The sequence below is a fragment of the Oncorhynchus nerka genome, linkage group LG1 (genome assembly GCF_034236695.1).
Source record: "Oncorhynchus nerka isolate Pitt River linkage group LG1, Oner_Uvic_2.0, whole genome shotgun sequence".
NCBI lineage: Eukaryota > Metazoa > Chordata > Actinopteri > Salmoniformes > Salmonidae > Oncorhynchus > Oncorhynchus nerka.
The window spans coordinates 37019938-37046015 of NC_088396.1; positions in this window are offsets into that span (position 1 = coordinate 37019938).

Consider the following 26078-nt stretch of genomic DNA (forward strand, 5'->3'; position numbering starts at 1 on the left):
TACAACTGAATGAACTAAGGAACAGACCTATTACTGTTACTAACTCCTGACTACATTATATACAATTGGGAAAGGGAGCAAGAGGGATAACTCACATGTACCGTACATTATAGCATTTGGACTAGTCAGTTTCTGATTGGAATGTATACATAATTAGTCATTTCAACCATATTTTCCTCTATCAACTACCAGGGCCTAAATGACATAATGATCAAGAATCGTTACCCCCTACCACTCCTCTCCTCGGCTTTTGAACCTCCCCGGTGGGCTACCATCTTCTCCGAGCTGGACCTTCTGAATGCCTACCACCTGGTTTGGATAAGTGAAGGGGATGACTGGAAGACAGCCTTCAACAGTGCCAGCGGACATTATGAGTACCTGGTCATGCCTTTTGGGCTCTCCAAGACTCACTGTCTTCCAGGCCCTGGTAAACGATGTGCTCCAGGACATGTTAAATCGTTTCGTGTTCGTCTACCTCGACGACATCCTGTTTATTTCCCTTTCTGCCCAATAACACATCCTCCATGTTCAACAAGTCCTTCAGTGCCTCCTGGAGAACCAGTTATTTGTGAAAGTGGAGAAGTGTGAGTTCCACCGTTCTGCCCTCTCCTTTCTGGGACATGTCATCGCTGCAGGAAATGTCCAGATGGACCCATAAAAGGTGAAAGCAGTAGTGGATTTGCCCCAACCTATGTCCAGGGTGCAGCTACAACGTTTCCTGATGTTTGCCCATTTCTACCTCTGTTTCATTCGAGGCTACAGCACCCTGGCACCCCCCCTTTCTGCACTCACCTCTCCCAAGGTACCGTTCACATGGTCCCCAGCTGTTGACAGAGCCTTTGGTGGACCTGAATGATCGGTTCACTACAGCCCCATACTCGTCCATCCGGGCTCAGTTTGTGGTTGAGGTTGATTCATCTGACGTTGGAGTGGGGGCTATCTTGTCCCAGCGATCCACCCAGGACCAAAACCTCCATCCATGTGCCTTCCTGTCCAATCGTCTCAACTCTGCAGAAAGAAACTACGTCGTAGGTAACCGAGAACTCCTGGTGGTCAAGACGGCAGGCTGGAAGGAGCATAACATCCGTTTCTGGTTTGGACCGACGACAAGAAATTGGAATATCTCCGCACAGCCAAGCGCCTTAACTCCAGGCAGGCCCTGTGGGCTCTTTTATTCACCAGGCTCAACTTCACAGTTTACTATTGCCCAGGGTCCAAGAATGTTAAACCTGAAGCCCTCTCTTGCCTATACAGTCCCGCTGCCACATCTTCTGACTCCAAGACCATCCTCCCTACCTCAAGCCTTGTGATTTCTGTGGGCTGGGGTATTGAGACCCTGGTCCGCAAGGCACAATGTTCCCAGCCTGCCCCTGGAGGGGGCCCGGCTAACCGGTTGTTCTTCCCCAATTCAGCGTCCTTAATTCAGTCCGTTCCCGGATCCTGGAATGAGCTCATTCCTCCAGGCTTACCTGTCATCTGGGTTCCTGTCGAACCCTGTCCTTCCTCTGACAACGTTTCTGGTGGCCCACAATAGTTCCTGATGCCTCTGCCTTTGTCGCCGCATGCACTATTTGTGCTAAGAATAAGACTCCGGGACAAACCACATCTGGCATCCTTCAGCAATTGCCTGTCCCTCATCGTCCCTGGTCCCATATCTCCCTGGGCTTTGTGATTGGGCTCCCTCCGTCTGATGGAAACACCGTCATTCTGACGTAAGTGGATCGGTTTTCCAAGGCTGCCCATTTCATCCCTCTCCCCAAACTACCCTCTGCCAAAAAGATGGCCCAGCTCATGCTGCAGCACGTCTTCAGTATCCACGGACTCCCAGTGGACATAGTCTCCAACCGGGATCCTCAGTTCTCGTCTCAGTTCTGGAAGGCGTTCTGCACCCTTATTGGGTCATCGCCCAGCCTGTCCTCCGGATTTCATACCCAATCCAACGGCCAGTCGAAGCGAGCAAACCAAGACCTGGAAACAACCTTAACTTCTTAGTGATCCCTTCGTGCGCCAAACCCGTTAACGGGATTGATTTGACAACACCCAGTGAAATAGCAGCACACCAAATTCAAAAACAGAAATACTCATAATAATTCATAAATCATACAAGTGTTATACATGGGTTTAAAGGTGAACTTCTTGTTAATCCAGCCACAGTGTCAGATTTCAAAAGGCTTTATGGCGAAAGCAAACCATGCTATTATCCGAGCACAGCACCCCATCAAACATACACATGAAAATCATAATTCAACTCGCCAGGCACAACACAAAAGTCAGAAATAACATATAATTCATGCCTTAACTTTGAAGATCGTCTTCTGTTGGCACTCCAATATGTCCATTAAACATCACAAATGGTCCTTTTGTTCGATAAATCCTGTCGTTATATCCCCAAAATGTCAATTTATTTGTCTCGTATGATTCAGAAAATACACCGGTTCCAACTCGCGCAACATGACTACACATTATCTAATTAGTTACCTGTAAACTTGATCCAAACATTTCAAACAATTTTCCTAATCTAACTTTAGGTATTTTGAAACGTAAATAATCAATCAAATTTAAGACTGAATAAACTGTGTTCAGTCCCGGAGGAAAACAAAGTGGAGTGAGCTTTCAGGTCATGCGCCCCAACCACACCAGTACACTTCACTTGACCCTTGTTCTGAACAGGGCTTCTTCTTCATTTCTCAAAGGAAAAACATCAACCAATTTCTAAAGACTGTTGACATCTAGTGGAAGCGATAGGAACTGCAAGCAACTGCTTTAGAATTCTAGATTCCCATTGAAAAGAGAGTGACCTCAAAAAACAAATTCCTGGAAGGTTTGTCCATGGGGTTTCGCCTGCCAACAAAGTTATGTTATACTCACAGACATCATTCAAATAGTTTTAGAAACTTTCTATCCAAATCTAACAATAATCATAATACTATAATAATACTAATAATATGCATATTCTAGCTTCGTGGCCTGAGTAGCAGGCAGTTTACTTTGGGCACACTTTTCACCCGGACGTGAAAATAGTGCCCCCTAGCCTTAAGAAGTTTTAAGATGCCTCGTCTCGACCAACCCCACTACCTGGAGCCGACAACTGGTCTGGGTGAAGTATGCCCAGAACACTCTTCCCTGTTCGGCCACGGGACTCCATGCTCCATGGGGTATCAGCCTCCGCTCTTCCCAGAAGAAGAGCAGCAAGTCAACATACCCTCTGCCCAGATGTGACATATGTTTCACTTGACATCTGTTTCACTTGTGATTGTCTCCACCCCCCTCCAGGTGTTGCCCATCTTCCCCACTTATCCCCTCAGTATTTATAACTCTGTTTTCTGTCTGTCTGTGCCAGTTCATCTTATTTGCCAAGTCAACCAGCATTTATCTCTCAGCCTCTGTTTTTCCCAGTCTCTCTTTTTCTCGTCCTCCTGGTTTTGACCCTTGCCTGTCCTGACTCTGAGCCCACCTGCCTAACTACTCTGCCTACTCCTGACCTTGAGCCTGATTGCCTGTACCATTTTGGACTCTGCCCTGGCTATGAACGCTTGCCTGTCCCCGACCTACCTTCTGCCTATCCCTTGGATTATAATAAATGCCAGAGCTCACTCATCTGCATCTGGGTCTCGGCTTGTGTCGTGATACATAGAAACGCTTTGAATTACATTTGACACAATTGGCTGGAATGCCTCAATGATTCAGGAAAAACTTAGTTTCCCGATCACTAATTATTACATTAGCAACATTGTTGTTAGTTAGGACTTTGGAAATCACTTTATAATTGTATAATAATGGAGTTATTATATATATTGTTTGGAATATACTGTGCCTTTTAGAAGGTATTCACACCACTTGACTTTTCTATATTTTGTGGTGGTACAGCCTGAAGTTAAAATGGATTAAATAGAGATTTTGTCACTGGCCTACACACAATACCCCATAATGTCGAAGTGGAATTATGTTTTGAGAACTTTTTACAAATTAATTAAAAATGAAAATCTTAAAATGTCTTGAGTCAATAAGTATTCAACCCTTGTGTTGTGGCAAACCTAAATAAGTTAATGATAAACAATATGCTTAACAAGTCACATAATAATTTGCATGGACTCACTGTGTGCAATAATGGTGTTTCAAATTATTTTTAAGAACTACCTCATCTCTGTACCCAACACATACAATTATCTGTCAGGTCCCCTCAGTCGAGCAGTGAATTTCAAACATAGATTCAACCACAAAGACCTAGTAGGTTTTCCAATGCCTTGCAAAAAAGGACACCTATTGGTAGATGGGTAAAAAAAAGAAGTTATTGAATATCATATAGTGTATCAATACCCTCAGTTACTACAAAGATGCAGGCATCCTTCCTAACTCAGTTGCCGGACAGGAAGGAGAATTCTCAGGGATTTCATCATGAGGCCAATGATGACTTTAAAACAGTTAGAGTTTAACGGCTGTGATGGAAGAATGAATTTGTTCATGCATTTGCCCAGTGACAGTTTTGTTGAAAGTGTTTTGTAGCTGCTACTTCTTTTTTCCCACCTTTATTTAACCCGGTAAACTAGTTGAGAATAAGTTCTCATTTACAACTGCGACCTGGCCAAGATAAAGCAAAGCAGTGCGACAGAAACAACAACACAGAGTTACACATGGAATAAACAAGTCTACAGTCAATAACACAATAGAAAAAAAGTATGCCTATATACAGTGTGTGCAAATGGCCTGAGGAGGTAAGGCAATAAATAGGCCATAGTAGCAAAGTAATTACAATTTAGCAGATTAACACTGGAGTGATTGATGAGCAGATGATGGTGTGTAAGTAGTGATACTGGTGTGCAAAATAGCAGCAAAGTAAATAAAACAATATGGGGATGAGGTAGGTAGATTGGTTGGGCTATTTACAGATATACTATGTACAGCTGCAGCGATCGGTTAGCTGCTCAGATAGATGATGTTTAAAGTTAGTGAGGGAAATGTAAGTCTCCAGCTTCAGCAATTTTTTTTTTTTTTTTTTACATTTATAAAAATAAATAAAAATATTCCAGTCACTGGCACCAGAGAACTGGAAGGAAAGGCGGCCAAATAAGTGTTGGTTTCGGGGATGACCCGTGAGATATACCTGCGTGTGCTAAGGGTGGCTGTTGTTATCGTGACCAGTGAGCTGAGATAAGGCGGAGTGTTACCTAGCATAGACTTACAGATGACCTGGAGCCAGTGGGTCTGGCGATGAATATGTAGCGAGGGCCAGCCGACTAGAGCATACAGGTCGCAGTGGTGGGTGGTATAAGGCGCTTTGGTAACAAAACGGATAGCACTGTGATAGACTACATCCAATTTGCTGAGTAGAGTATTGGAAGATATTTTGTAGATGACATCGCCAAAATCAAGGATTGGTAGGATAGTCAGTTTTACTAGGATAAGTTTGACGGCGTGATTGAAGGAGGCTTTGTTGCGAAATAGAAAGCTGATTCTAAATTTGATTTTGGATTGGAGATATTTGATATGAGTCTGGAAGGAGAGTCTACAGTCTAGCCAGATACCTAGGTATTTGTAGTTGTCCACGTATTCTAGTCGTGCGGGCAGCGAATGGTTGAAATGCATGCATTTGGTTTTACTAGCGTTTAAGAGCAGTTGGAGGCCACAGAAGGAGAGTTTTATGGCATTGAAGCTCGTTTGGAGGTTAGTTAACACAGTGTCCACAGAATGGCCAGAAGTATACAGAATTTGTCTGCGGAGAGGTGGATCAGGGAATCACCCGCAGCAAGAGCGACATCGTTGATGTATACAGAGAAATACACATACTTCCGAGGTATGTGTATGCCAATAGGACTCAGTGTTTTTGATTATTGAAATGGTTCACTTTAAGTTAATTACTCTGTTTTATTTGTTCCCAGGGGGGGAAGGTACTTTGGGAGTGCTTAGGCAAGAGGCCTGCAGGCATACATAATCCATAGTATTTACTGGCTATGCACACTAGGTAAGACAGACCTGGGTGGACCACCCCCTGTATTTTGGTTAGCGCGCCAGAAAGTGCTAAAAGGTTAGGTAAGTAGTGGGTAGGCAGTGTCATGACTGTCCTGATCAGGCCAGGTTAGAGGAGACCACAACCCTACAGATTATCTCTCAACCCCAACAGAGGAGGAGTGATCTAGGGGTCTGAAGATGTGGGGGTTTTATGACCCCTCACGCCCCTGGTAAATTTTAGGCCACACAACATTCCTGTGTCCCCTCAATATGGAGAACTAGCCTCAGAACATTAAACATGAAATAAAGGGACTTTGGAACAATGGTTTCCATCAGCCACAATGGTGGTCATGATGATAGATGGAATATGAAAATGGATGACATTTTTGTTTTGTTATTAAAGGTTAATAGATGACGTTATTACAAAAACATTGTAACGTCAACAGTTTACCTAGTATATGTTTGATGTTTATACATTGTACGTTGTATGGAAAATGTCCAAATCAAAGAGAATATTTTGGTAAAGATGAAATGTGAAGTTACTTGTCTAAAATTGGATTTATATACAAATGTATATTTCTCTCGTGTATTTTCCCTTTTTCTCTCTCTCTTAAATCCCCATTTTGGATCACACACACCATAGTGTGTTGGCCCGTTATACTAAGTTCTAATCAATAGCCTTGAATGTGTTTTTGTGTATGTATATATTTTAGCTTTCTAGTAAATAAATACTCAACTAAGATTGGTGTGGTACGAACTCATTGGTGAGACCCGGGTCCGTGCAGATTCCCGGATTATGCGACGTTCAGAACGAGACTGTACAGGTAACTGGTTAATTAGCGGCTGTTGTAAAATCGATATTCTGATATTCTTTGAGTTAATTTGGGAAATAGAAACACAATAAAACTAATTTAGTTTTAATCATTGCGTGATTCAGTTAATCATGCAATTAGAAACCGTCCAGCCTCTTTGCCCCACATTACCTTGTTAAAGAAATACATTTCCTGTAAATGGTCATATTCTCTGCCTCTGTCATCCTTACTTTCCCCTGCAATCACATACCCTTTTCACTCCACGGGGAGTTGAGTTGTAGCAGGGTGTTGCATTCCCCCCCCAACCTCAAAATAGAAATGGAACAACCTGGAACATTCAACACAACAACATGTGGAAGGATTACTTTCTGAAGGCACTGTAAACTGAGGCATTTAATCTGGAACAAACATTTTTAGTAACTGGCGAAAGAAATCTAACAGATTTTTTTTGTTATTTATCTTTGTGTAACATAGGATTAATCAATCAATATACATACACAAACAGATTTTGAAACCCTAAAATAAAATCTGCAAAGGAACATGCTGGAAAATGATAATGTTGGTTTTGGTTCTAAGTGATGTGTATGAACCCTGTATTAGGGTAAAACTAGGCCTTCAAAATAAAGCCTTATGAAATACGTATGCACTCTAAAAAATGTTGGGTTGAAAACAACCCAATTTGGTTAAATAGTGGACAGAACACGTGTTCTTTCTGACCCAGCCAGTTGGGTTACTTTGTTGGGTTATTGATGCTGGGTTATTGAGTTATGATCCACCGGGCCAGATCAGAAGACTGGAGGCGTGGCTTAGTAGGGGTGCTGCTTTCAAATAGTTATTTATGGCCACCTGTGAGGGAGAATTTCCTTCCTGTTTATAATGTTGAAGGTCCTCTAAGCCAGTTTCATCATATTGCTTGATGGGTTTTGCAACTGCACTTGAAGAATCTTTCAAAGTTCTTGAAATTGACTGACCTTCATGTCTTAAAGTAATGATGGACTGTGGTTTCGCTTTGCTTATTTGAGCTGTTCTTGCCATAATATGGACTTTGCCCTATTTAGTAAAATACCATCTTCTGTGCCTTGTCGCAACACAACTGATTGGCTCAAACGCATTAAAAAGCAAAAAAATTCCACAAATTAACTTTTAACAAGGCATACCTGTTTATTGAAATGCATTCCAGGTGACTACCTCATGAAGCTGGTTGAGAGAATTCCAAGAGTGTGCAAAGCGGTCATCATGGCATAGGGTGGCTACTTTTGAAGAATCTCAAATATAAAATATATTTTGATTTGTTTAACACTTTTTTGGTTACTACATGATTCCATGTTTGTTATTTCATAGTTTTGATGTTTTCACAATTACTCTACATTGCAGAAAATAGTAAAAATAAAGAAAAACCCTTGAATGAGTAGGTGTGTTCAAACTTTTGACTTGTACTGTTCATGTTATAAAATAATACAGTAAGATGCTTTTCAAATTAAAACGTACCATCAAGATGTAAAACATTGTCCTAAATATAATGTATTGAATTATTGAGTATCATAGATAAGTTTAAGCTGTTTAAATATGAAGAGCATGAAATAATGAAAATGCTAAATACTCTATTCCACTCAGTGACTACTGTATTATTAATTATTACGTTATACAGTTGTTTCCCTAATTGGCTTGACACTTTGTTTGGGGAAAAAGGCTCCATATTTAAACTCTTTATGTAACATACCCTTTATGTATCATTTACACATGTTGTCAAGCGCTTAAATGCATAGTTCGAAACAAGATTCATGATAGAAATTAGTAGCTCGTCATGAGCTGTGGTCATGTGGGCAACATTGGACACCAGGGCTCAATTCCCATCTCAACCTTTCATTCTGTGTCTGTAAAAAATAAAAATAAAAATAAATAGTGGCATTCCACTCTCCATGAAATGAACTAGATGTTATTAATTCAGGAGTTAAATAGACACTCAGTGTTGTATAACAATCTGTTGGTTTTAATAATCAGAGGTGATTATATGATTTATTTTGCAGGTACATTTTTTGAATTGTTTGTTTCAATATGTGTTTTTGCATGCACATTGATTGATTGATCTTATGCTGTACAAAGAGAAATAACATATATTTTTCTAAACTAATCCAATGTGTTAGGATTTGGACTTATTGCACCCATTACTGAGATGGATGTTGGGGTTTAAATGGTTTAGGTAGTCTCCTTTGTCCAATTCTCCATACCTTGACAGTTATTCTAAATACAGGTTGCAGGGGATTGAAAGTTCCAATTGTTGGATATTCGGACTCTGGCTGGATTCCAATAGAGCTCCACAGTGGAGGTGTCATAATACCCATAAAAAACAGCAGTCAAACAGGGAAATGGTTCCAATAGTTTTTTCCACCATACATTTTTCCCCATAAGTGATTTTAGAAATACTTAAAATAAGGGCTGTGTTTCATGTAGGCTTACCCTGGTGTAACATTTTGATTCCGATGTAAATCTCTCTAGGACAAGGTGACTTTTATCAACATCTTCAGCTCTATTTACTTTCAGATTCAAAAATGCTCATTAGCATCAATGAAGACATGCAAAACTACAAATCCCTGCAAGCTCCTGCATGTCATAGCTGACACCATTACCAACAGGTATTGTGTCAATTTAAAACCTGCATATGACAGTTCACAGAATTGTCCATTTTAAAGAAATGTTGCCAATTAATTCAAAACTACATTTAGATAACAGAGAGTTAATCCAGAAATTCTTACCTTTGCCTTGATTCAGCAGTCTCATCCAGAACCTCATGGTATTTGTAGTTCTTTATGATAGCCACATTAGCAGTTAATTAGCATTTCAATTTTGGGGGTGTAAATACAGGCAAATATATTGATAAAAGTCACCTTGTTGTAGAGAGATTTACATGGTTATCAAAACGTCACACCAGGGTAAGCCCACACAAAACACAGCCCTTATTTTATGTGTCTCTAAAATCCCTAATGGGAAAAATGAATGGTGGAAAATGGATTGGAAACATTTCCCTGTTTGACTGCTAGGTTTTAAGGGTATTATTACTTATATTGTGGTACTCTGTTACATATCACTTTGCCAAACAGCATAATAGGACTTGCCAGATGTGGCTTGCAAACCAGGAGCTTCAGACCACTGTGTTAGGATCAAACTAGGCTTTTGCGGTATAGCATTAAGATTTGTATTTTCTTAAAAAGTTTACATTTTAAAGATGATATATTCACATAGGCACGCAATTGGTGGAAGTTACAAGAATGCTAGGAGTTGAATGCAATAACCATGTTTTTTGTCACTAGCAAACACATTCATGAGTGGTAATTCCCACATTCACTAGCAGTCACTCTGTGATATATGCAGATATTTGCAGACATTTGCATATATGCCAGTGTGCCTTTAGAGTGAACGTTGGAATTACCACTCATGATTGTTAGTAACAGAGACTTAGTCATTGCATTCACTTGCATGTCTGGCCTTCATAGAGAGCAATATAAAATGTGTAATTATAAGTGTGTTCAAATACAAGAATGGTCATATTGATTGCCTGTTTACGTCACAGGAAAGTAGAATTATATCTATAAATGACACACTACCTCAAGCTATTTTATCAAATTATTATGACCTTCAGGTTGGTCTTAAATTCCAATCAAATCCATCCAAATGGCAGAATTGCAACATTTGGGATAGTTCATCACCCATTCAGATTGATGGCAAGGTAGAGAGCATAAAGTTGTCAGAACAATCTAAACCATTTGATCTGGCTCCACCATCTCAATAATGGGTGCAATAATTCCAACCACTAACAGATTAACGGGACCACTTTTGGCTCGTAAGTGCTACTTTCAGAACAACTTGCTAAAAAGCATACAAAAGTACCGAAGAATGTCTTTAAAGGCGATAAAATCAATGTCTGGATTTGGATTTAAAATCATAGTGATTGATGATTTGAACCTCCATTAGTTCCTGTACATGTTTTAACCCTTATTTTACCAGGTAAATTGACCCGGTAAGAACATATTCTAATTAACTTACTACTACTAGGCCACTCTATACTGCACAACTGCGCTACCTCTACCTTCATCCTTCTGAATCTAATTCAGAGAGGAGCCTACAGTATAACGTCAGGCAGGCTCACACAGATGGGACCGGGCCAAGGTCAGGTATTGTCTTGCTCATAGACACCAGACAGAGTATCTCAGGTCTGGGTTATCTCTCACACCTCACTGGCCCCCCAGCTAATGTGTTTGAACCCTGTTGAAGCAGGAAGAGTAGGGACTGTGGCATATCACAGGCTCTTCGAAGTCTGCCCCATCACCCTTATCAGTGTAAAGGAAGAAGAAAGGGGGGAGAGAAACTGACTATCTGTGGGGAAGTGAGGACCGAAAATACAAATCCCAGTCTCATTTCACCCTGCTCTTAGCAACCCAGACGGAATACTAAGCAATTACAAAAGGGGAAGGCATCTGCAGTAGATTTCTTTCTCTCTCTCTCTCTTTCTCTCGCTCTCTCTCTTTCTCTCTCTCTCTCTCTTCTCTCTCTGTCTTCTCTGTCTCTCTGTCTCTCTCTGTGTGTGTGTGTACTGTTGTATATTGAAAATAATAGATCTCATCTATGTAATTTATGGACATCAATTGATAGTCTGGTCCTACGAACATGATTTCATGTTCATTTGATACACAGAAGATCTCCCCTCAACATAGAATCAAGATCTGTCTCTCTGTGACCGCCGATAACTTTACAACGAAGTTGGTGTCATGACGTGGCCCTTTCTGGGTATAGATCATGGCACCCCCCCCCCCTCTCTTTCACTCTCTCCTACACCCAGGTTCTGTTATCTCAGGTCGTAAATTCCTGGAGGAGACTCTCTCCCCCTGGCCATGCAGAAAGAGACATAGAGAGAACAAAGGATTTCACATGGCAAACTCCTAAATCCCCAAAATGGGTATTTGACACAAAAGGTCCACTTGTGAGAAGATGGGAATAGTCCGTGGACACATTAGGAATGGGCATGACGAGTGTGTTTCATTTGGTGACCTCAGAGAGGACAGGAAACACACATAACCATATTTCTGAGTATGTACATTTCTCAATTATGGGGTTTGCATCTAATTATTGTATAAAATGATTGAGTAAAGATGAAACTATTTGTGAAATGATGAAAGGTGATGTTAAACATTAAGTTTAACCAAGTCATTGGCCCGCCCACGTGAGTACAGACATGATCTGGCGTCATGGAACAGCCCTTTTCTACTGTTACGAGTAAAACCCCCTCCTGAGGAAATCCTCTTCAGACTAGATAAACCTCAGTTAAAGCTGTTGCAATGGTTGTTGAATTCCTAACCATACCACGTGGAGCATTGTGTACACGGCAGGAAATGGTTCAACTCTGAGACTATCGATCCCAACAGAATAAGAGCAAATCTTAGATACTAATTACTAGTCTGCAGCAAGAAATTATGTTAACCTGGGATGCGAAGACCAACAACTGCCAAAACACCTATTCTATGAGAACATTGCTGAATGGTACTCTGAAGTATACATTCTAACCACGAAAGACTGATCTTCAGGGAAGCAGAGAGAGAGACGATGATGAACTGACTCTAACAGAAGGACTGACAATTCCAACAGAGATCACGACGACACACTGAGCGTAAATATACAGTATATTGATTGCAATTATTCCCGAATGAGTGAGCGTTCATGTGCAAAGGATTAGCATTTCAATTATTATAGTTATCAACTGTGTAGTGACTCCTTTTGTCTTTCCTGCCCTTATCAGTCCACACCCACTTCCCTTTGTCCACCAAGCCGTTCTATCGGCTGAGCCTACTAGGGAACCTCCCCTATCATTTCCTTGTAACCATAACTGTTGTTTGTTTATGCATTTCTATGATTATTTAGTTAGTAAATAAATGATTAAGACAATTGGTGTATGGATGATTCATAGTAATGTCTGGGTTCATACAGATAACCAACAATTTACGACGTTTGGAATGAGACTAAAGTGAGGTAGAGAATAATTAATTAATTAGAAGACTAACTGATCAGAAATTAAATATCTGAAGAGTTATATTAGGAAAATTATAACTTTGTGATCTGAATATTTTCCTTGGTGCCCCGACTTTCTAGTTATTTACATTTACATGATTAGTTTAATCAGGTAATAATAATTACAGAGAATTGATTAGATAAAATAAGTCTTCACTTTAATGATGCCAAAGACACGACATTGGCTACGAATGAAAAGTTGCCAATGTCTTTGCAATTGTTACCAACAACTGAAGGATAAAAAGCTGTTTCAAATGAAAGCGAGATGACTGTATTAAAAGATAAATAGCCTACCTACAGTGTTGTCTACATAGGCCTTCACTCTTTAGTGGTTACTTTGAATTTGACAGTAGTTTACAGGCAGCTCGGTAATATAAACAAAAATATATACAGTATCAAAGCAAGCACTGTGTAATGACACACAGTACAATACTGTAAAATTGACTGTATTATATGTTTAAAAAAATAGTAAATGCTACCTTAAGCCCCCTTCAATTTTTGCCTAGAATGACATACCCAAATCTAACTGCCTGTAGCTCAGGCCCTGAAGCAAGAATATACATATTCTTGGTAACATTTGAAAGGAAACACTGAAGTTTGTGGATGTAAACGTCCTACTTCAACTGTAAATACAAATTGTGTTATGTTGTTTCTATCTGTAGCATTTCATTCTTTATTATACAAGAGACAAAATTCACAAATTCTACAGCACAAGTCATGTCATAAGTGTAAAACTAACAATGACTCAATAAATCATGCCTTTTCGGGGGCTATAAAGTCCAAAAGTTATGGGCAGAGTTAGAAAGCTGGCTTTGAGAAGTTTTACAATGTAAATTTACTTTCTAATCCCCCTATCTGCATATTTCAACACAAGGCATATGCGGGTGTGGGTAGGACAATATTATTTACACTTACATTGAAGAAGCTATTACTTAAATACTGGAAGTCAAATGACACTCCAATGTTAAGAAAATGTAATAACTATTTATTTTAAACCAACATTCTTTAAAAGAGTACTCAGAAGAAAATACACAGTCCAAAAGCTATGTGGGTTTCCTTGCTGTCACTATACAATTTTGAAAACGAGAGAAAAACCTATGTCACACAAGGCTAGAGTATAATCACATCCTTGCATGTTCCATCAAAGAAAATAAATAATCTCATGATCTTGTTTTCCCCCGAAATAATGAATGTGCATTGTGTGGCGATGACTTTAATTCAAACACACAATGCAAGAACTCACGAGTTACCTTGCTGTATGAGCACTATCGCAGACAACAACCACACCAATGGTAAGGCATTGTGTCTCCCATGGTGAATGTCTCCCATGTGTAGTGATGACTTTATCTTGGCCAGGTTGCAGTGTAAATGAGAACTTGTTCTCAACTGGCCTACCTGGTTAAATAAAGGTGAAATATATCAAATAAAAAACACACAGTCCAGCTCTGAATGCTTCGAGAGACAATCTACAGTATAATGGTGGATTTTAAAACTGCACAGAAAATTCTCCAGTGTTAAAAACTGAACATTTTGAGTCTGTGGACCCATATAGACACCATCTTGCCGATGTAGAACATCCCACAGGGTCATCTAGACGGGGGGTTATTAAGAAGAACATGCTTCTATGAAATCCCATTGATTTGAACCTCTATCCTCATCAGTACAACATCTTCTTGGATGGAAGTCAACCAAACTATTTGATTCCACTCAAACGATATGCAGTTCCTGTTAAGTGCTAGGGTTGGCTATTGCCTTTTCAGTAAATTGTAGATTTACCACCAATGACTGTATTTGTTAGTGACAGAGGAATGAGCAAGATAGTGTACGAGAAGGAAGGTATAAGGACGATGTCGAGAACATTACAAGAGATTAGAGGTTTCCGACAATCTAATGCTGAGATCTAATGCGGAGAAAGACAGACGGGGGAGTGTTTTGAGAAAGATTTACGTCGGGATGCCACCGTAAGCAAAGATGGGAGAAGAGGAATATTGGGACAGGGACACAGAAAGGTGGATTTCTGCGGAGGAATAGAGGGGAAAAAAGAAAATGAGGAAAGCAGAGGTTGGATTTGAATTTGAGGAAGATGGCGATAAAAGTGGAAATGGGGTGTCGAAGAATATTGGTGTCAAGTGCAAACAGAGTGAGCCGTGTGCCAGACCGAGTTCTGGAGGTGAAATGGAAGTGAATGAAGGTGAGTTAAATTAGGTGGAAAGTGTGATGAAGAGCTCGGAGCCTGAGCATGGCATCGATGGCCATGATAAAGAAAAATCGGGTCAAGTAAGGAGTGACATTTTTGGAGAAAGTGGATCCTTGCCTTTTGTTGAATCCATTTGTGGTTTCAGGGAGGGTGGGAAAGGAATTAGGTGCAGTTGAATCAGTGAAGGTAACCTGTAGTGGACTTCTGATATTTGTTTCTGTTTCTTCTGATCAGAGGGACTGGGCACTCTATGTCACACAACTTGGGTCAAGATATGTTTCTGGATGTGCACTTAAAAACATGGCACCATTGAAAGGAGTGATTTATGGGGTAGTGTTAAGTGTGGAGGTGGAGCAATTGAACTTGTTCTCAACTAGCCTACCTGGTTAAATAAAGGTGAAATAAAAAAGTTGAAGATTCCTGTTTGCGACGCCCGCTGTTTGGTGTGACGTAGACCTGGTGGTGAGCGAGGTGAAACAAAGGAGTCACTGTCAGTCCTTTTGAGTTTTGAGTCAGTCTTTAACCGACAAGGTCATGTTAGGATATATCAGTTATCCTGTTAAAGCTTTTGTGGTGAATCCACTGCGCTGTTTCAGGTGCAATGTTTATGGTCATGTCAAAGGGAGATTCCAAGATATGGGGAGTGTGCAGGAGGGCATGGGATAAAAGATTGTGTAGTTTCGGTGGATAATGTGTGTGTCAATTGTAGGGGTGCACATGTTTCTGGGGATCGGAAGTGTCCGGTGCGAGGTAGCTAGAGTCAGAGTAGTGTAGAAGGTGTCATATGCTGAGGCAGTGAAGAAAGTAGAGGAGGATGGGTCAAGGGCGAGGGTTCTGAGATGATTCCTGTGAATATTAGATCTGTGCCAAATCAAATTTTATTGGTCACATACACGTGATTAGCAGATGTTATTGCGGGTGTAGCGAAATGCTTGTGCTTCTGGCTCCGACAGTGCAATAATATCTAACAAGTAATATATAACAGTAATATATAACAATGCAGTACTATCTAGCAAATTACACAACATATACCCAATACACACAAATCTAAGTAGGAATGAATTGTGACTATATACAATGCCTTGCGAAAGTATTCGGCCTTGAACTTTGCAACCTTTTGCCACATTTCAGGCTTCAAACATAAAGATATAAAACTGTATTTTTCGGTGAAGAATCAACAACAAGTGGGACACAATCATGAAGTGGAAGGACATTTATTGGATATTTCAAACTTTTTTAACAAATCAAAAACTGGAAAATTGGGCGTGCAAAATTATTCAGCCCCTTTACTTTCAGTGCAGCAAACTCTCTCCAGAAGTTCAGTGAGGATCTCTGAATGATCCAATGTTGACCTAAATGACTAATGATGATAAATACAATCCACCTGTGTGTAATCAAGTCTCCGTATAAATGCACCTGCACTGTGATAGTCTCAGAGGTCCGTTAAAAGCGCAGAGAGCATCATGAAGAACAAGGAACACACCAGGCAGGTCCGAGATACTGTTGTGAAGAAGTTTAAAGCCGGATTTGGATACAAAAACATTTCCCAAGCTTTAAACATCCCAAGGAGCACTGTGCAAGCGATAATATTGAAATGGAAGGAGTATCAGACCACAGAAAATCTACCAAGACCTGGCCGTCCCTCTAAACTTTCAGCTCATACAAGGAGAAGACTGATCAGAGATGCAGCCAAGAGGCCCATGATCACTCTGGATGAACTGCAGAGATCTACAGCTGAGGTGGGAGACTCTGTCCATAGGACAACAATCAGTCGTATATTGCACAAATCTGGCCTTTATGGAAGAGTGGCAAGAAGAAAGCCATTTCTTAAAGATATCCATAAAAAGTGCCTGCTTTTCTTCAGCAGAAAAATATATCCATGCGCCACTTGAACCCATTGATAAACGTGAACCACATTAAATGGGGCCGAGGTTGCAATACCTACAGCTTCCACACGATGTCAACAGTCTTGTCATTTGCCTACGATTTGTTTCTTGGTCAAACGGACACAAGGCAGCGCCTTTCTTCCGGTCTCCGACCGGATATTTTGGTTGAGATTTACCCGGACATTATTTCCAGACGTACAGCTATAGAATATACATCGCCTCGTGATCAATTTGATCGCTTATTAACGTTTACTAATACCTAAAGTTGCATTACAAAAGTATTTCAAAGTGTTTTGTGAAAGTTTATCGTCAACTTTTTTAATTAAAAAAAATGACGTTACGTTATAAAACGCTATTTTCTTCCTTGATCACACAGTCTTCATAGATCGATATCTAGGCTATATATGGACCGATTTAATCTAAAAAAAATACCCAATAGTGATGTTTATGGGACATCTAGGAGTGCCAACAAAGAAGATGGTCAAAGGTAATGAATGTTTTATATTTTATTTGTGCGTTTTGTGTAGCGCCGACTATGCTAATTATTTTGTTTACGTCCCCTGCGGGTCTTTTGGGGTGTTACATGCTATCAGATAATAGCTTCTCATGCTTTCGCCGAAATCATTTTAAAAATCTGACTTGTAGCCTGGATTCACAACGAGTGTAGCTTTAATTCAGTACCCTGCATGTGTATTTTAATGAACGTTTGAGTTTTAACGAGTGCTATTAGCATTTAGCGCATTTGCATTTCCAGATGTCTAGATGGGACGCCTGCGTGTCGGGTAGGAGCAAGAGGTTAATAACTCAGTCACTGTATCCGTGTATGCGTATTATTTTCGAAAGCTACCCGGCACATATCCCAGTCCACATGATCAAAATAAAGTGGGGATTCCGATTGGTCAGACCAGCGTTGAATAGTACGAAGCACGGGCACTTCCTGTTTGAGTTTCTGCCTATAGGACGGGAGGAGCAAGATGGAGTCGTGGTCAGATTTGCCAAAAGGTAGGTGGGTGGGGGAGGGCCTTGCAAGCGTTCCAGAAGTTTGAATAGCAATGGCAGAGAGTCCAAGTTGCATGAGTAGGACAGTCGATGTGTTGATAACTTTGTCATCCTATTCCTCAGATTTGATTTGCTAAAATCCCAAACTACAATAAATGCAGCCTCAGTATGTATGGTTTCCAGTTTGCATGAAGTCCAGTGAAGTTCTTTGAGGGCTGTCGAGGTTTCGGCTTGAAGTGGGATGTAAACGGCCGTGGCGATGATGGAGGAGAATTCTTTTGGGAGATAATATGGTTGGTATTTAGTTGAGGTATTCTAGGTGGGTGAACAAAATGACTTGAGTTCTTGTATGTTCCTAGAATTACACCATGAGTCGTTAATCATGAAACACACCCCTCCTCCCTTCTGCTTCCCTGAGAGATATTTATTCCTGACTGCGTGACGTACTGAGAATCCTGCTGGCTTTACCAACTCTGAGCCATGTTTTTGTGAAACAAAGTATATTACAGGCCCTGATGTCTCTCTGGAAAGAAATCCTTGCTCTAAGCTCATCTTTGTTATCTTAAGACTGAATATTAGCGAGTAATATACTTGGAAGTGGTGGGTGGTGTGTGCGACTCCTAAGTCAAACCAGCAGACCTCCTCAAGTGCCTCTCCTCCAGCGGCGATGTTTTGGGTCGGCCTCTGGAATAAGTTCAATTGCTCTGGGGAGAGTGAACAAAGGATCTGCTCCAGGGAAGTCATATTCCTGGTTGTAATGCTGGTAGTTCTGGTGAGTACCGTTTCCTAAGAGCTAGTCGCGATGCTGCCATCTCCATTGGCGCCATCGATATCATTAATTGGCCTATCCCAGCATAGAGGGATAGGCCAATGCGTGACACAGTATATACTTCAGTAAGGTTGGCTTCTTAGCGTTCATATCAATGGTTATGTATAGCAGAAATGGAACATAAATTACGGAAAATAGATGTTGTGGTTGCAGCTGCAAAGATGTTCTTCGGTGTACGAGATTTGACTTCAGAAGAGGTGCAGTGTGTATTGAGTGGCAGTGTCCCGTCCTCTCAGGCTGTTGGCCTGGGGTAGGATCAGATAAGGTTAAAGTTGTGGAATAAGGTGATTGGTTTTAATGAGTATAGGGTTAGTTGGTTGGGTAATAAAATATATTTCTATTTTAATTTTATTGATTTATTTTCCCATTCCCATTTTGTTTCACAAAGTGTAATGGATCTATACTGTAGTTCAGTTGTGGGCGGTAATGCAACATTTTGGATGCCAACCTCCGTTAAACCTCAGAAGAAGAAGTGTCACGGTTGTCGTAAGAACGGGACCAAGGCCCAGAGGATGTTGAAACAAATCAATAAATGAACAACTAAACATGACTACATGGTGCACAGGCACAAACACAAAACAATATCCCACAAACACGTGGGAAAAATAGCTACTTAAATATGATCCCCAATTAGAGACACGATTACCAGCTGCCTCTAATTGGGAATCATATAAAACACCAACATAAAAATATAAACTAGAACACAACATATAAATTATAAACTAGAATACCCCCTAGTCACACCCTGGCCTACTACACCATAGAGAAACAATGGCTCTCTATGGTCAGAGTTTGACAAGAAGAAGAAAGGTGCGATGACGCGAAAGCAAAAGAATGAGGCTATTAAGATCTCATGAGTTTACATCTTTGTTTAAGGTGTACATACATACATACACAATTGTTCAAAAGTTTGGGGTCACTTAGAAAAAGCCAAATTTTTTTTTTTTTTTTTTCTTCCCCCCCATTAAAATAACAAAAAAATTATCAGAAATATATTGTAGAAATGATTAATGTTGTGAATGACTAATGGCAGATATTTTTATGGAATATTTACATAGGCGTACAGAGGCCCATTATCAGCAACCATCACTCCTGTGTTACAATGGCGCGTTGTGTTTGCTAAGTCAAGTTTATCATTTTAAAAGTCTAATTGATCATTAGAAAACCCTTTTGCAATTATACTAGCACAGCTGAAACTGTTGTTCTGATTAAAGAAGCTGGGCTTCTTTCGACTAGTTGAATATCTGGAGCATCAGAATTTGTGGGTTCGATTACAGGCTCAAAATGGCCAGAAACAAAGAACTTTCTCCTGAAACTCATCAGCCTCTTCTTGTTCTGAGAAATTAAGGCTATGAAGGCTATTCCATGCGAGAAATTGCCAAGAAAATGAATAAATTAAAATTAAGATCTCGTACAACGCTGTGTACTACTCCCTTTACAGAACAGAGCAAACTGGCTCTAACCAGAATAGAAAGAGGAGTGAAGTTGAAGTTTGTAGAAATGTTAATGGAGGAGTAGGAGAAAATCCAAAGACAAACCAACTGGAATGTTTTTCTTTTGAGAGACCATCCTCTTAGAAATTCAAGAGAAAGGTCATATTGAACATTAGCTCCCAGTCTATGTTGAAGGTTTCAGGCTTGTAACTTCCAAAATGAATAAGAAATAACAGGTTTAGTAGAGGGACACAGTCTTCGCAGTCACGCAAATTTGTGTTTGCGCGCACCATAAAGACATTACTCACCTGTTTCCTATTGAACACACTTCTTTCTGAAATAAATATTTTAGTTTGATTACATTTTAGGGTATCTGAGGAGTAAATAGAAATTTTGACTTTTTAAAACAAAGTTTAGGGGTAGATTTTCAGATTCCTAACTCTGCAAGTTGAACGAGTGGATTACACAACTCGATGGTGCCAACTAAACAGACATTTTGGGATATAAAGAAGGATTTTATCTAAGAAAATGACACTACATGTTATAGCTGGGACGCTTAAGATGACAAATCAGAGGAAGATTTTCAAAAAGTAATTGAGTATTTTCTCGTTATATGTGAATGTATGAAACCTGTGCCAGTGTAAAAACATTTTGATGTGGGGTGCCGTCCTCAAGCAATCACATGGCATGTTTTCGCTGTAATAGCTACTGTAAATCGTACAGTGCAGTTAGATTAACACGAATATAAGCTTTCAGCTGATATAAGACACTTATATGCACCTAAATGTTTAAAATCCATAAGATTTATGATTTTTTTTTTGAATTGCTCGCCCTCCAGTTCCGCCGGGAGTTTTCCCGCTAGCGGGACCCCTAGCCCTAAGAAGTTTTAAATAGTACCCGCAAAAAAAAACAGTCTTAATGTCAACAGTGAAGAGGCAACTCCGGGATGCTGGCCTTCTAGGCAGAGTTCCTCTGTCCATTGTCTGTGTTCCTTTGCCCAAATTTTATTTGTATTGGTCAGTCTGAGATATGGCTTATTCTTTGCAACTCTGCCTAGAAGGCCAGCATCCCGGAGCCGCCTCTTCGCTGTTGACGTTGAGATGTATTTGGGCCAAGAAACATGAGTAATGGACATTAGACTGGTGGAAATCTGTCCTTTGGTCTGATAAGTCTAAATTTGAGATTTTTGGTTCTAACCGTTCTAACATGTTTTTGTTAGACGTAGAGTAGGTTGATCTCTGCATGTGTGGTTCCCACCATGAAGCTTTGAGGAGGAGGTGTGATGGTATGGTGTTGCTTTGCTGGTGACACAGTCTGGGATTTATTTAGAATTCAAGGCACACTTAACCAGCATGGCTACCACAGCATTCTGCAGCAATACACCATCCCATCTGGTTTGCGCTTAGTGGGACTCTCATTTGTTTTTCAACTGGACAATGACCCAACACCTCCAGGCTGTGTAAGGGCTATTTGACCAAGGAGAGTGTGCGTTTCCCAAAGTCTGTTCTGGACATGGGGACTTTGAAGAGACCCTTGGTGGCATGACTTGTGGGGTATGCATGGGGTGTCTGAGCTGTGTGATAGTCGTTTGAACGGCCAGCTCTTTGTGGCACTTGACTGACATATGACTGGGCAGTAGTCCAAGTGTGACAAAACTAGGGCCTGTAGGACTTGTTTTGTTGATAGTAATGTCAAGAAAGCAGAGCAGCACTTTATTACGGACAGACCTCTCCCCATCTTAGCTACCATTGCATCAATATATTTTGACCATGACAGCTTACAATCACGGGTTACACCAAGCAGTCTCCTCAACATGCTCAATTTCCACATTATTCATTACTAAATTTAGTTGAGGTTTGTATTTGGTTTGTCCCAAATACAATGCATTTAGTTTTTGAAATATTTAGTGCTAGCTTATTACTTGTCACCCATTCTAAAACTGTCGGCAGCTCTTTGTTAAGTGTTGCAGTGATTTAATTTACTGTGGTAGCTGATGTGTATAATGTTGAGTCATCATTATACCTACACATACAGGCTTTACTCAGTGCCAGTGACAGGTCATTAGTAAAGATTGAAATAAGTAAGGGGCTTCAGTTTTCTATCAGAATTGCCTAGGTTGGGAATGTGGACAAATCCCAAAATTATTACAGAATCAATATGCTGAATGTGTCTTTTTGAGTGTGATTGCATCCCAAATTCCCATTTGGAATAGGGTACCAAAAACAAGAATTCCTTGGCCTTGGCCAATACCAGAACTCTGGTAACCTGTTTTGATTAAATAGGTTTTAATGAACTGAAATCTTATAGGCCTACCTCAAAAAGCATGTCTGCCTCAATATTTACAAAGGGAGAGTTTGCCAACATTGCAGCATTAAGGCAAGGAGCTACCACAGTATTACTCCTGCTGCTACTCTCTGTTTATCATATATCCATAGTCACTTTAACTATACATTCAAATACATACTATCTCAATTGGCCGACCAACCAGTGCTTTTGCACATTGGCTAACCGGGCTATCTGCATTGTGTCCCACCCTCCACCTACCAACCCCTCTTTTACGCTACTGATACTCTCTGTTCATCATATATGCATAGTCACTTTAACCATATCTACATAGTCACTTTAACCATATCTACATGTACATACTACCTCAACCAGCCTGACTGTCTGTATGTAGCCTCGCTACTTTTATAGCCTCGCTACTGTATATAGCCTGTATTTTTCTGTTGTTTTATTTCTTTACTTACATATTGTTCACCTAATACCTTCTTTGCACTATTGGTTAGATCCTGTAAGTAAGCATTTTCACTGTAAGGACAACACCTATTACATTCAGTGCACGTGACAAATAAACTTTGATTTGATACCATGAGGGAGGTGAGCTGTACAGTTGAACCATTGAGTGGTGAAAGAGAGGGAGAGAGAGATTGAGCAGGTAGAGAGAGAGTCAGTCAGTGCTTAGGTTTCTCTTTTTAAAAATCGGAATTCTGCAAGTGTTTACATGAGCCGTGCCCTGGCCACCATCCTGAGGTGTCATTCCAGGTATTAGCCTGGCTGTCACAGCAATCACTTCACTGTTTGCTCAGGTCCCTGCATCAGCTCCTAATTACCTGCTGTCAATGTTTATGTGGCCTGAGCGGTCCTGGCAAGTAATGAAAGGAATGTGTAGATGCATTACTAAGATAGGTACTCTCTCTCTATACTGACTGCTTCTCTCTCTCTCTCTCTCTCTCTCTCTCTCTCGCTCTTTTTTTTCTCTCTATCTTTTTACTGACTGCTTCATTCTCTCTCGCTCTTTCTCACTTTCATATTCTTTCGCTTTTTCTATCTTTCTATATCTTACTCTTTAGCAACCTTTTCTCTCTTTCTATATCTTACTCTTTAGCAACCTCTCTCTCTCTGTCACACCCTGATCTGTTTCACCTGTCTTTGTGCTTGTCTCCAGCCCCCTCCAGGTTTTGCCCATCTTCCTCATTATCCCCAGTGTTTTTCTACCTGTGTTCTCTGTTTGTCTGTTGCCAGATCATTTTGTCCATCAAGCCTACCACCGGTTTTCCCCTTGCTCCTGTCTTTTTCTATAGTTCCTGTTTTCTAGTTTTTCCAGATTTGACCATTCTGCCTGCCCTGAGCCTGCCTGCCTTCTGTACCTTGTCACACCGCCCTGGACTAATGACCTCTGCTTGCCCTGACCCTGAGACTGCTTGCCGTTCTGTGCCTTTTGACTCTCATCTGGAGAACTGACCTCTGCCTGCCCTTGACCTGTCATTTTGCCTCCACCTGTTCTAGTAATAAACTTTTGTTACTTTGACACTGTCTGCATCTGGATCTTCCCTAAAATGTAATTTCTCTTCTCTCTCTCTCTCTCTCTCTCTCATTCCAAGCACCTGGAATCGGATGCCAAAATATCCTCTCACTCCAGAAAAAGGAATTCAAAATAACTACATCCTTTGTTAATTATGTTACTTTGTGTTTATTTACAATTAGAGAAATGAATTGTGCCTGTTGGAATGGCCCATTGTTCGTCTTTACCTCCACAATGTGCTAAATATAGAAGCAGGCATTCATGTAATTAGGGCAAAAATAATGACTCTCTCAAAGTAATCAACACATTGACACCAGACCAGATCTGTCTAGGTTGCATCCTATTTCCTATATAAGTGTTTCCCAAACTCGGTCCTCTGGACCCCAAGGGGTCCACGTTTTGGTTTTTGCCTTAACACTACACAGCTCATTCAAATGATCAAAGCTTGTTGATTAGTGGATCAGCTGTTTAGTGCTATGGCAAAAATCAAAACATGTAGCCCTTGGGGTCCGGAGGACCTAGTTAGGTTGGAGTCATTAAAACTCGTTTTTCAACCCCTCCACAAATTTCTTGTTAACAAACTATAGTTTTGGCAAGTCGGATAGGACATCTACTTTGTGCATGACACAAGAAATGTTTCCAACTATTGTCTACAGACAGATTATTTAAATTATAAGTCAATGTATCACAATTCCAGTGGGTCTGAAGTTTACATACACTATGTTGACTGTGTCTTTTAAACAGCTCAGAAAATTCCAGAAAATTATGTCATAGCTTTAGAAGCTTCTGTTAGTCTAATTGACATAATTTGAGTCAATTGGAGGTGTACCTGTGGATGTATTTCAAGGCCTACCTTCAAACTCAGTGCCACTTTGCTTGACATCATGGGAAAGTCAAAAGAAAGCAGCCAAGACCTCAGAAAAAAAATTGTAGACCTCCACAAGTCTGGTTCATTCTTGGGAGCAATTTCCAAATGCCTGAAGGTACCACGTTCATCTGTACAAACAATAGTATGCAAGTATAAACACCATGGGACCAGGCAACCGTCACACCGCTCAGGAAGGAGACGCAGTCTGTCTCCTAGAGATTAACATACTTTGGGGCAAAAAGTGTAAATCAACAGCAGAGGACCTTGTGAAAATGCTGGAGGAAACAGGTACAAATGTATCTATATCCACAGTAAAAAGAGTCCTATATCGACATAACCTGAAAGGCCGCTCAGCAAGGAAAAGCCACTGCTCCAAAACCGCATAAAAAAGCCAGACTACGGTGTGCAACTGCACATGGGGACAAAGATGGTACTTTTTGGAGAAATGTCCTCTGGTCTGATGAAACAAAAATAAAACTGTTTGGCCATAATGACTATTGTTATGTTTGGAGGATAAAGGGGGAGGATTGCAAGCCGAAGAACACCATCCCAACCGTGAAGCACGCGGTTGGCAGCATCCTGTTGTGGGGGTGCTTTCCTGCAGGAGGGACTAGTGCACTTCACAAAATACATGGCATCATGAGAATGTAAAATTATGTGGATATATTAAAGCAACATCTCAAGACATCAGTCAGGAAGTTAAAGCTTGGTCGCAAATGGGTCTTCCAAATGGACAATGACCCCAAGCATACTTCCAAAGTTGAAGCAAAAGGGCTTAAGGGCAACAAAGTCAAGGTATTGCAGTGGTCATCACAAAGCCCTGACCTCAATCCTATAGACAATTTGTGGACAGAACTGAAAAAGCATGTGCGAGCAAGGAGGCCTAAAAACCTGACTCAGTTACACCAGCTCTGTCAGGAGGAATGGGTTAAATTTGTGGGAAGCTTGTGAAAGGTTTCCCGAAAACATTTGACCCAAGTTAAACAATTTTAAGGCAATACTACCAAATACTTATTGAGTGTATGTAAACTTTTGACCCACTGGGAATGTGATGAAAGAAATAAAAGCTTAAATAAATCATTCTCTCTACTATTATTCTGACATTTCACATTATTAAAATAAAGTGGTGATCCTAACTGACGTAAAACAGGTAATTTGTACTAGGATTAAATGTTAGGAATTGTGAAAAACTGAGTTTAAATATATTTGGTGGATGTAAACGTTCGACTTCAACTGTGTATAGTGTGCT